Here is a 12,200-nt window from a genome sequence, read left to right as displayed (position 1 = left end):
AATAAAGACTTTTGGAATTCTTTCTTCTAGCTGTTTGAAATATATGCCATATTAATCACCCATGGCCACAATTATGCATAACACAATTATTCTGCTAGCACTGTGAATTAGCATCCCAAATGGCTTAGATGAGAATGTCCGCCAAAGGCTCATGTGTTCAGAAGAGGGGCTCTTTGGAAGACAATTGGATCAAACAGTGAATGATTCCATTGATAAGTATATGGTCAGATGTGCTGATAGGAACTGGAGCTTTATGGAAAGAGGTGGGTGTGTAGAGCTGGCCTCTTAAGAGTCCTGAGCTCCCTGCTTTACTGCGTGCACCTTGGGGACCCCCGGGTGAAAAGCCTTCTGCTGTCTCTTCTGCTGCAACATTTCTGCCTGGGCACCAATAAACCGTGGACTGAATCCTCTGAAAATATACACCAAATATAACTTTCCTTCTTTATGTCACAGCTGTTGTGTATTTTTGTCCCAACAATGAGAGTATAAATAATACAGTACCCCTGAGTAACCAACCTCCCCTCTCCTATCTCCATTCTCTCTGGCCTCGGGTAATAAATATTTTACACTCAATTTCTGTGAGGTGCTTTTTTTAGATACCATGTATGAGTGACATCCTGGTGTTCTTGTATTTCTGTACCTGGTTTACTTCACTTAACATGTGAGTTTTGTGTTCCAACCATATTGTCATAAATCATAAAATCCAATTATTTTATGATCAAATAATATTCCATTGAGTATATATTCCAGACTTTAAAAAATCTATTTATCAGTTGGTATGCACTAACATTGTTCCGATTTCTTTGTTATTAAGATTATAGTTTTGGTGAAGTGATTCACATTATATAACTCAGAGATCTTTGGAAATCCTCATATTAGGAGAAACTCTGAGCTAACTTCTGAGTGAACTTCTTCCACCTTCTTTTTTCAACGGGGTCAAAGAATAATAACATAAGAATTTGGCATTTTTTGTATTCCTGAATCTGACAGAGATTCAGGGAACATTGAATCTTAGTTCTGCTTTTCTATTTTAGTTCTTTGAAAAAGACACTCCACTGTAGAATAGGCCTTAAGAAATTAAATAATAAAATCCCACATCTTTTACTTGGTAAAGTGACACATTTTTGTAGAAGGCTAAGAATTGAGTCTAGGCAATAAAAACTCTTGGAAGTAAAAGTATTTATTTATAGAAGGTCACCTAAACAAAATACAAAGTTAATTAGCTCTTATGTCTACTCATGAATAGCAACAAACATTCCTGGATATAAGTATTTAGGTATTTTTCTACATTCATCCCATGATATGTGTTGAAATATGCCTCTACCCACCAATGAACTAAGGTATTTTTGATTCCTTGTACTTACCACCACAGAATTTGACATTATTTGGAAATGTTATGAGCTAAAGTAATTCCAGAGTGGAGTGATTCCTATTCAGGTATGACAGGTGGTGACATGAAGACAGATGTAGACAGGAAGAAGATAACGTCATGATTCAGGTAGAGAGTAGAGTTGCTCAGTTGCCACATAAAACCACTGCTAGCCATAAAGGTAATAGAAGTTAGAAGAAGAAAACTGTGGTGTACTCCACAGGCAACTTAACCTTGAAGATGCCTTGAACTCAGACTCCTAGCTTCAGGAACTACGAAAAAAAAAATCCCCTTTGTTTAAACACACCTCATCTGAGGTACTTCGTTACAGAAGTCTTAAGCTCTAATAAACTCCCGTACAAATATATTAGCACTTATTTTTCTAATTGGGTTCTAATTAAGTGAAAATTGGTTTCCTTCAAGAAAGAGGAAAAGAAAGACATGAGAAGTTCTATCAGAGAGTGCTCGGTGTGTAGGTCTCTTCTATCTGGTTTCGTTTTCTATTCTAGGAAATATTGCGTATTACCTGCATCTCACATCTGTGTGTGAAATACAAGGGGAGAACCATGGTTAATCAATTGGTGCAACTGTATAAAAGAGTATTGTGATAGATATGTTCCCTATGGAGCAAGATAACTGGGAAATAGAGCAACTGAAATTTGTATGAGTATTTGTGTGTGATGCCTAGTGAATATATTTATCAGGGACTATTTATGTATCAGCTCATGATTCATTTTCCTTCCCCCACTTCCTCTCATCCCTGGATCCCTTTCCCATTTCAACAAAGTCTATTTCTTGGTAAGATTCATTGCCCCTTGAGAGTCACAATAAATCTTGAGTGCAAACAGTATGGCAACTTGCTTATCAATTTGAGTAAGAGTAAAATTACATAATCTTATAGGTCTTCTCCTGAAGGTTTACCCATAATAATTGAAAGTAATAATCTTTAAATAAATTTTAATAAAGTTCTCAATATATGTAATCATAATGATAAAATAAAATAGAAATAACACAAGTATACATCAATATAAACATAGGGAAAATCTGTAGATGTAGAATCAATGCACAGGAAAATTACTTTCAATAGTATGTAAACTGCTGATATAGCCATCAATGTTAATGTGTGTAAGAAATGTTTTGATGACTGAAAAGAAATTGCACAATACATGTAGCATTTGATTGCGTATGTATGAAATTATAAAACACAAACCAAATGCCTGATAAAAGAAAGAAGTTCACTGTTTTCTAAAACATTACAGGAAGGAATTATTAACTAAAAACTAAAATGAGGGTACATTTTATATAAATTTTTATATGATCATTATGTTTATTATTGAATAAACTCATTAATCAGAAAAAATTAATTAGCCTGAACTAGCCAAAATTAATTACACACAAATGGTTGTACAGTGCTGTATATAATATAAATCTCAATAAATAAAATGTTAGAACTGTAGCCAATTTTAAATTTCAACCAGGAAAACTAAATATAAAGTTTAAAATGTATTATGCCATGACAGACAGAAAGCATGAGCCTTGCCAATAGTGAATACACCTGCAAGAAAATGATTATGGAAAAGTACGAGTGTATAAACTTATTTTGCTTCATTAATTAAATTATCCCTAGTCATCCTTTCCAGTTATTTGTGAAAAATTCTCTGAATTTCCTCCCCTATTTCATAAATTGATCTATTTTCTTCTCCTTGTCTTTTCTGGTCAGAACATCTACTCCTTCTGTTGAGAGTAGTTTTTGAAAAACTTCACTGGATGACAGCAACTTCCTTTTTAGGACTCCCTCGTTCTGCCTATAGGAGCGAACTGCTGATTTTCATCTCTCCATCTCAAATCTTTTGCAACTGTGTGTAACATTTTTCAGCCCCCTCCCCACAAGAAAGGAAAAAAGTAACTGTGTATTGCTACTAAGAAGTTAAGAATCCTGCAGTTAAATACTACAGTACTTGGGATTCCTAGGATCCTCCAGTAGAGAGATTTTCTGTTTTTCCTCTTTCCCTGAGCAGCTAAAGTATTAACTTTGTTAAGAATGGTACAAGCTAGGAAGACATAAGGTAGAATAAATAAAATGGACCATCTAATACAATATTAAGGAGACTTAGCCAAGCTGCGGGGCAATATTCTTAGGGGACTTTGTGAAACAGGCCAGCATGTATATGAATTTCACTGGTCAGCAAAGCTTTGAATTCTGAATAGCCAAAGAAGAGGGCACATATTCTTTATAGTGATGCTAGATTGGAAAAGGAAAAAAAAAAAAAAAAAAAACAGCGTCAATCACTCCAAAGTTCCAAACTGCGAGCAGGTGATCTTTCATATATGTGAGTTCCATATGAGTGGATTCAAAGAAACATGGATAAACACATCCAGAAAAGTTGTGCCTGTACTGAACATATACATGACTTGTTTTAATAATACCTCCAAAATATAATATTACCACCTATTTGGATAGCATTTACATTGCTTTAGATATTATAAGTACCCTGGAAAGGATTTACTGTACATGAGAGGATCTCAAAAAATTGATATGCACATTTTTGGCAGTTTATATAAGAGGCGTGAGCTCTATCTGCAAATTCTGTTATGGATGGAAGGCTCTAAAATAGAAAGGGGCAGGCTGTTTATTTTCTATCACACAAGGATAGAGAAGCTAAACACAGAAACAGAAGAAAATAATAAGAATTCAAAAATAAGTGTTCTCCTCTGTAGAACAGACATCTGTTTCTCCGCTAGATGCAGTCTACACCCTTTTTCAGCCTGACTATATCTTTGGAGGTTCAATTTATAGGTGAAATCAATTGGGTAGTTCCTCTTTATCCCACAGGGTATAACTAATGGGAATGTTAGGGGAGGATAAAGCTACCTTCTAATAGGTGTCTGGCTGGGATTTGAAACTTAAATTGACCTGACAGATTAAAATGAGGTAAAACATGAATTTTTTTATATCCACAGGGGTGCTCCACCCACAAAAAATGATAACTGAATAAAGCAATTAGTGCCAAATGGTTATAAGCTAACATAGAAAAAGACTAATAAATTGTGAAAACATGACTGGGTGGAGGGGCTTATACTATAGCAGTTAATACTGGAGAAGTGATGACAATCATTTTATTTTATTTGTAGTATAATGTTATTTTATTTTGAAGACTAACAAAAGCAAGAACAAAAATCAGAAACAGGTAACATACAATACGTGTTTTACTGATTTTCAATCATTATTTTAACATATTTGTTTGTTCATTTCTTTGTGACTGAGCTCCCTGTCTCTTATGATGACAATGTTTCTTTTCTGTTATAAAAAAGGTTTCAATTTCAGCTTCCTGAAAGTGAAAGGTTGGAATACACTATTGAGTCCTATTTTCTCAAGTGTCTTCATTCAAAATAATGCCCTTGGTAAAGCAGCACGTTTTAGAATTCTACCACCCTTCATGTAACACTAACAAGAAAAGGGAAGATCAGGATACAGTGAGGGCGAAGAGCAGCTTCATTTCTCTAACTAAGGATGAACTTATTCTATATTTCTTTTCCTGATGTCCAGGTCTTAAAGTCTCTCTATTAAGCTATTTTCACCCATCAGCCTTGTGTTCTACAGACGGTAACATCTACCTGCATTTATCTCCACCTTCTTTCCCCATGTGAATTAATACCCTTTTCTTTAAACTTTTCATGATAGCCCATTAAAGTAGCCATCTGTGTTTTGGCCAGCTGATATATTAAAATGGCACTTTATTCTTATTTCTCCCCATTAACCCATAGCCAAATTCTAAAATTCAGTTTCTCTTGGGGTATTTTTGTTATTCTTAGACAAGAGGGTTTAGACACTACAGTAGCTAGCAAACACAGTAGATTCTTGTGTAACTGGCATAATGTAATGATACCTCAGTGGAGACCTGGTAATAAATGAGTATTTTATTAGGAAAATGTGAAATTGTTTTTACAAAACAATTGTGTCTTAACGGTAGGATTCTAATCATGAGTGGTTGATACCTGATTACTATTATTAACAGTATCAGAATTTTCTAGGCATTTATTTGTAGCCCCTTATAAAAAGAAAGCAATGCAACTCTAATTGGTATTTGATCATGTGATTTTCTGGTGCAAGAAATGAGAACACCAGTTACTTAAAACCATCAATTTATCAAGATATATATTTGCATTGATTAGTTATAAACAATTTAAGGAAAAGTTCACCTTATGTGGCACTTTGTAGATCTTCATTTTGATATCTTATTATTTTCAAGTATGTATTATTATTGGACATTGCTTCCATAAATTGTATTTTATATACATAGAAGGCCAATAAAAAATGAATGCATATTTATCTTTGGAGCACTGATTACAATATGGTAAGAAATGATAAAAAAATTTTAGTGCAAATGCAGGTAAAAGAACACTTTTATTCAAAAAGAAGACATTTTAAGTGCTTTGTAAATTTTAAATAGCTTTAGAAGTGTGTCAATTTCCATACCCTTAAGGCAGACTCAATTTGGACATTATCAAATCATGCACGTTGTGTCTCCCTTCTAGACTGAAGTTAAATAAAATCGTTTCATTACCATAGGCACCGCTAAACCGCATGAAGCATTAGCATCTGTTCTGAAGTGCGGCTTTCCCTGGGGCCATGTGCTAGAGACCTATGCGAGTCCCGGGGAATAATGGAAGACTTCAGATCCCCAACATGTCTCCAAAGTAATTTACTTTGTAGCAGGAGGAAGCTTTGGTCTGAGGAACAATTATAATTTTATTTTAGTTTAATTAAAAGATTAGTTATTTTCATTCCCGTCATTACTTAAAGAAGACATTTTCTATTCTATAATTGCATCTTCAAATAATTTCCTTAAAAGATAAGATAAGCTGAATGACTAGAAGAGTCACTGACTGGATGGGTCATTAGGAGAGATCAAGTAAACTATGATTGAAGGCTTTCATAATTTAAAGTATTTTGGTTCATTTATAGTAACACCTCAATAAACGAGAGAAAAGATAACTGTATGATAAAGAGAAGTAGCACATTCTAAACAGGAGAAAAGAAGAGCTACCATAATGACATAAGGAACCAGATCTAGACAGGTGTTACCCTAAGCTATAGCTAAAATAAATGCTTTATTATGTGTTAGAAATTCATATCCTTTTGCAATGCAAAATATTTGAAGTTGTTCTTATTGTTGAACAAGATGAATATTAATGCTTCTAGAAAAGAAGAAATGAATGATGTGAAGAAGCAAAACACTTATTTTTTATTAAAAAAGTAATAAATTCTCTTAAATCATTTATTTTTAAAATGAGCATTGAGCTTTCAAAACAGTGTATCTGTGAGAAAAATGAAACAATCAGGAAGAGCATAATACACTATCATAAAGTGTTTAAGAAAGCTTCAGTGTGAACTTGAAAATTTTAATTAATTGTATTTAATTTGCAATTGCAAAGTGATTATGTTGTAAAAGAAAATATTGAAGATTTACAAATTGTTCTCAAAGTTCAGTAACATATAGGCATGACATTGCATCTACAAATTAGAGAATTACAGATAGTATTTCTCTACATTCAATTTCTTGTGTTGAATATGTAACAGAGTGATGACATTGCATCTACAGATTAGAGAATTATAGGTAGTATTACTCTACACTTTATTTCTTGTGTTGAATATAAAGTTCTTAATTGTATGTATAGTATTTTTGTGGAAAACTTTTAATGAATATTGAATGTTTATATCAATTTAACATGAAAGACTGAAGAGAAAGTGGCATTGGGTTTTAAATGTTAATATTCATTGAAAAGTCAAAAAAGTTATTTAGAACAATTTGTAATAATTATTGCACATTTAAGTAAAAATGTAGATTCATTTACTTTGATTTTGGAAATTCAATTGTTGGTATGTGTATAACTGGAAGAAATTGTTTCCTAACACTGAGCTTCTTTTGGCTAGGCCAACTGTCTTTGTTCATAAAAAAATCAGTTTATTATTGCAATAATTTAGTAAAGATTCACATTATATTTTATACCATTTTTAAAAATACTTTCTGTTTTTTTGACTTAAAATTATAGTCAAAAAGAAAAAAAAATAAGCTTTGCCCTGTAACCAGCATGAGTTTTTTGCTTCATATAAATTTCTCCTTGGCAACCACACAACAGCTTAGTGTTTCTTCCAAGTATGATTTGAATTACCCTGCAAGTTAGCTGTTTTGTTGTTGTTTTTGGGTATTTTTTTTTTTTTGCACAGTCTTGCTTCAATGCCCTTACTTTTAGGGATATTCTTTTAAGATTTTGTACCAAAAATATTTTGCACTCTAAAGTCTGCTTTTACATCTGCTTCTGGAGACTCTGATGTGTAAAGCAGTCCTGTTAAAAGTAACAGCTTCTTACACCTCTCACAATGACCATTACATTTCAAAGCATGCACCAAGGACAAATGCCATCTACTGAAATACTAATGTGTTTTGTTGGTGCCTGTATTTCTATTTGTCCTCACTGGAATACTAAGCAAACGAATTTATATTTGACCAACGAGAATGCTGAACTACATTTCCGGCCCGAGAATACATTAGATTTTAGTAATTAAATTGTAAAGTACTTTATTTTCTTCTATATAAAATAAACTGACATTTTTTTCCTTTGAATATAGTTGATGCATTAAAATGTGTTCAAAGTGAAGTTTTTGAGGACTCACCATAATTATATTTCATTACAAACTTGAAAGTCCTTGACACTAACTATATATGTGGTTGAATTTGGGTTGCATTTTGTAACACTGAATATTCATAATTATTTTATTTCCCATACATGTAGATATGTTGTTCTGTGCAGCACTATTATTGTGTAGTTGTGTGTAATCATGGTCATGAAAACTACAATATGCTCCTCACAAGTTATTCTGTGCCAATTTATGCAACCCTTGCTGAGCCCATCCCAGAGATGGAGTTGTCAGAGCTAATGCAAGGCTTTGAAGCAAAAATTTTGAGGTATTAATAATAAGTATAGTGACATACATTGCAGTGACTTTACATTGGAAAATCCCTGATATTTTCTGTTAAACTAGAGAGATTTCCAGGAAAATTTTCATCCAAGACTTTGTCTACAGAATACACAGAAGTAACTCTTAATAGTTATGAAAACTAAATTTTGGGAAAGGGCTTTATTTTTCATCATTCAGTATCAAATCATTTAATACCCTCTTGGTATGTTTTACCCATAATTCCTTAGCTTGGAAGCATTTTTCCAGGCAACATACAGTCAGAAGTTGTCTTGGGTAATTTCCATTCATTGAGACACAATACCTGCATCTGGGAGTTGACTCAATTTTTAGAGGTTTCATCCCAGAGTCAACTGGCTCCAAAGCAGGCAGACCAGATGATAGAAGAGAAACAGCTCATGGAGGGCAGGCTGCAAGTAGGGAGAAAGAGCAACAAGGAGACAGTGGACGAACTAACCCGCGTGCACCCTGTGACCCACCTCCTCTTCCTCCAGCAGGTCTTCACTCCCTGACAACACAGGCAGCTGTAAGCCCATCAGGTGACTGTCACTTTGGGCAAGGGAACCTAAATATAAACCAGAAAAAAGGTACTTTATTTAACCAGTATTTTCAAAGCTTTACTTTTATTGTGCCTGTGTTTGCACTCATTCTATTTTATTTCCTGCTGCATGTTATTTTTACTTTTTAAATTTTATTTTATCGGTATGTGTTTGCAACACCTAGTTTGGATGAAGATTAGAGGGTAGGTACATGTACATAACACACCTTGATTCTTCTTTATTCCCCTTCCCCAGCCCTCTCAGTCCTCCCTTCTTTCTCTAAACCACCTTTTCCAGTTTTCATTATTGCTGTTTTTATCACCGTTGTTATTATTACTTTTATTCTTGTTTTCAGTATATAATTCTTCTACTCACTGAATTTTGTTTATGGACATGACACACCTTACATCTTTTTAATTCCCCTGCCCCTGCCCTTAATCCTAATATTACATTGAGGTCTTTTACTCTATTGAGAAAAATGTTATTACGTTAATGTTTTTACCTTTTTTTTACATACGTAGTCATATATTCTACATATGATTCCTACATTTTTATAGCATGTATTTTATTAATGTGTGTTTATTATATACATTCATATGTTTTATTTTGGCAGATTTGTAGTGCACGTAATATATGTTAATCATTTCCCTCTCACTCCACACAATAATTTTGCATAATTTGGGGATGTTTAAGGTGCACAATATGTCATGATCATATACATACACTTATGCCACTACCTTACCTTTATACAGCATCTTCCAGAAACTTTAATACAGTCATTGTTATTTATTTTCATCAGGTAAATCACGGACAGGGACTAAATCCTGAAGGATAATTTTTCATATTTTGCCTATTGTTACCAGATAAAAGGGTATATTATACTGAAATTTATTCAGATAGATGGGAATATTATAAATATGGCATCTACTTGGCCATGGTTCCATATTATCAATTTAAGTTGAGAAACAAACAAGGCTATGCAATTTGAATGCCTTATTGCATTAAAATTATTGAATGAATATTTACTATATATTTAAAGAAACAGCTATTAAATAATTCTTTATATTAGTGCTAATATTACTTTGATTTTAGTAGCTTTCCTTGAATTATAAGATCTAAAATGAATGTCTCCTTCCATGGTTAAAAATTTAAACTTTTTGGAGCGAAAACTTTAAGTTTGTTACTTTATAGTTACTGAAATACAGAAAGATACAATGACATATATTTAGCTATAGCATCAGCAATTTAAAATTTTATTTAGCTCATTCATTCAATCCAGATAAACATAAATTTCAATTTACATGAAGGAGTCAAATCTACAAAAATGTTAGGGAAATAATCAATTGTTATGAACTGAAAAACAGTGATTTATTTATATATTGTTAACTGCGATGATCTATTGTGAGATTGACTATGTGCCTCCAGATAAAACCCAGGATTTTCTTATTCATTAGTTAAAATATCATGACTGTAATTTCAGATTTTGCAATTTATTCATATGTTTAAAATGTGTTGAAGCGTACAAGAACATGGAAAGTCATCATGCTGAGTTTTAAAAATCAAAACATATTAGATCTTGTGACATTTGATGACTGAAGAACAATAGCTTTACTTTCACAATCTGAGATTTTTCTCAAAAGCTGTTCCCTAGCTCTTAATGTAATTTTGTTGATTTAAATATTATCCCCATTCCCCAAACCAGAAGTTATTCAGTATGTTCAGAATTAGTAAAGATTTTATCTGGAGAACATTAATTTGTTTCTCAGAGACTTTCATTGCAGCCTGCTAAATATAATCACACTGTCTAGAGACTGAGCAATCAAATAAACTTTATTTGAAATGATTAATTTAACTAATTCAATTATTTCCTTTTTGTGTTTATGAAGTAATATTTTTAACAAAGGTTTTAGCTCTGCTATATAAAGAATTTGCTGCTTATCTCAGGTTAAACATTTCCATTTCCTCTGTATAATTTCATCATTTCATTATTGTTAAAACTCCCAAAGTCCTTTCCCCCTTAGTTTTCAAATGCACAGTACATTCTTGCGTTCTGTGTTCACCTTACAGTATCATGACATAACTAAGAATTCTACTTTTATGCAACTCTAACTTGGGATCTTTTGACCAAGCTTTCTCCATTTCTTACTCCTATTCTCTTCAGGTTCAAAGTATCATTCTTTTCTCAAATTCTATGAGATCAAGATTTGTAATATACTGGGGTAATCGCTCACATGCTCTTCTGAAGAGTTTCACATCCACGTATTTCATTAAGAGAACTCTAAGAAATGAACTGTTAAAGGAGTGTGCATGGAACTATAAGAATGTTCTGAGAACAAAAAATTTAAAGATATCTTTATCCTTTCTTATGATACATTATTTTAAATTTGGTACTGCTATATTATTTTCATATATATATATATATATATGAAAATATATATGTGCATAAATATATATTCATTGATATGTTATATATAATATGTATTATATACATCATTTGGGCAGAATTAATTAAATTTCTTTGAAATGTTTTATATTATTCCAATAAATAATTAATATCAGAGTAATATTTTTGTATCCTTATTACTTCAATAAAAGAGAACCTCAAGTAATACTTAATGAACAAAATTTTTCTTGACATTTAATGAAATCATACAAAACAGAAAATGTAAAGATATATAGACTCTAGAGAATACAAACATAAAGTTCCATTGACCCTGTAGACCCTGCACTAAAATACAAAATTAAAAAATAAAAAATAAAGTTTCATTGATTTCAATCATACAGGAGAATATACATTTCTTTTTGATATTAGAGGAAATCCATAACAAACTGAGTCTCTACGTAGGATCCATAATTGGAGTGCAGTCCCTGTAATGAAAGATGAGTATTTCTGAAATAAGCCATGATAATAATAGGAGCATTATGGGAATACTATACCCATGAAGTAATCTGACCATCAGTAAGGCACATGCTGAATCTGAGTCAGTTTACAGTTTCAAGAGAATTCCCAAAGTCTGTCAGTTATCAAACACCACCTGATGATCCATTTTCCTTTCTTGGCTTTATACCAGATTGTATTATTTCTGTATGTTTTCATTAAGTTAAATATCTAATTCATCACTTTCACTAATTTCTATGAAGAACTCTCTCCATCTTCTCAGTGTAATAAGTGCAGCTTTTCTCCTCTTCTTTCATAGTATCTTATGATTGTCATAGTGCTTTTCAGAAAAACGTTAGACACTAAAAGCATGCATCACATTTTAGCATAGATCTTTTCATTATAACTACTATAGGTACTTGAACACATCACATA

This window comes from Octodon degus, unplaced genomic scaffold (genome assembly GCF_000260255.1).
Source record: "Octodon degus isolate 3935 unplaced genomic scaffold, OctDeg1.0 scaffold00202, whole genome shotgun sequence".
NCBI lineage: Eukaryota > Metazoa > Chordata > Mammalia > Rodentia > Octodontidae > Octodon > Octodon degus.
Note: the sequence above shows the minus strand (reverse complement) of the source record.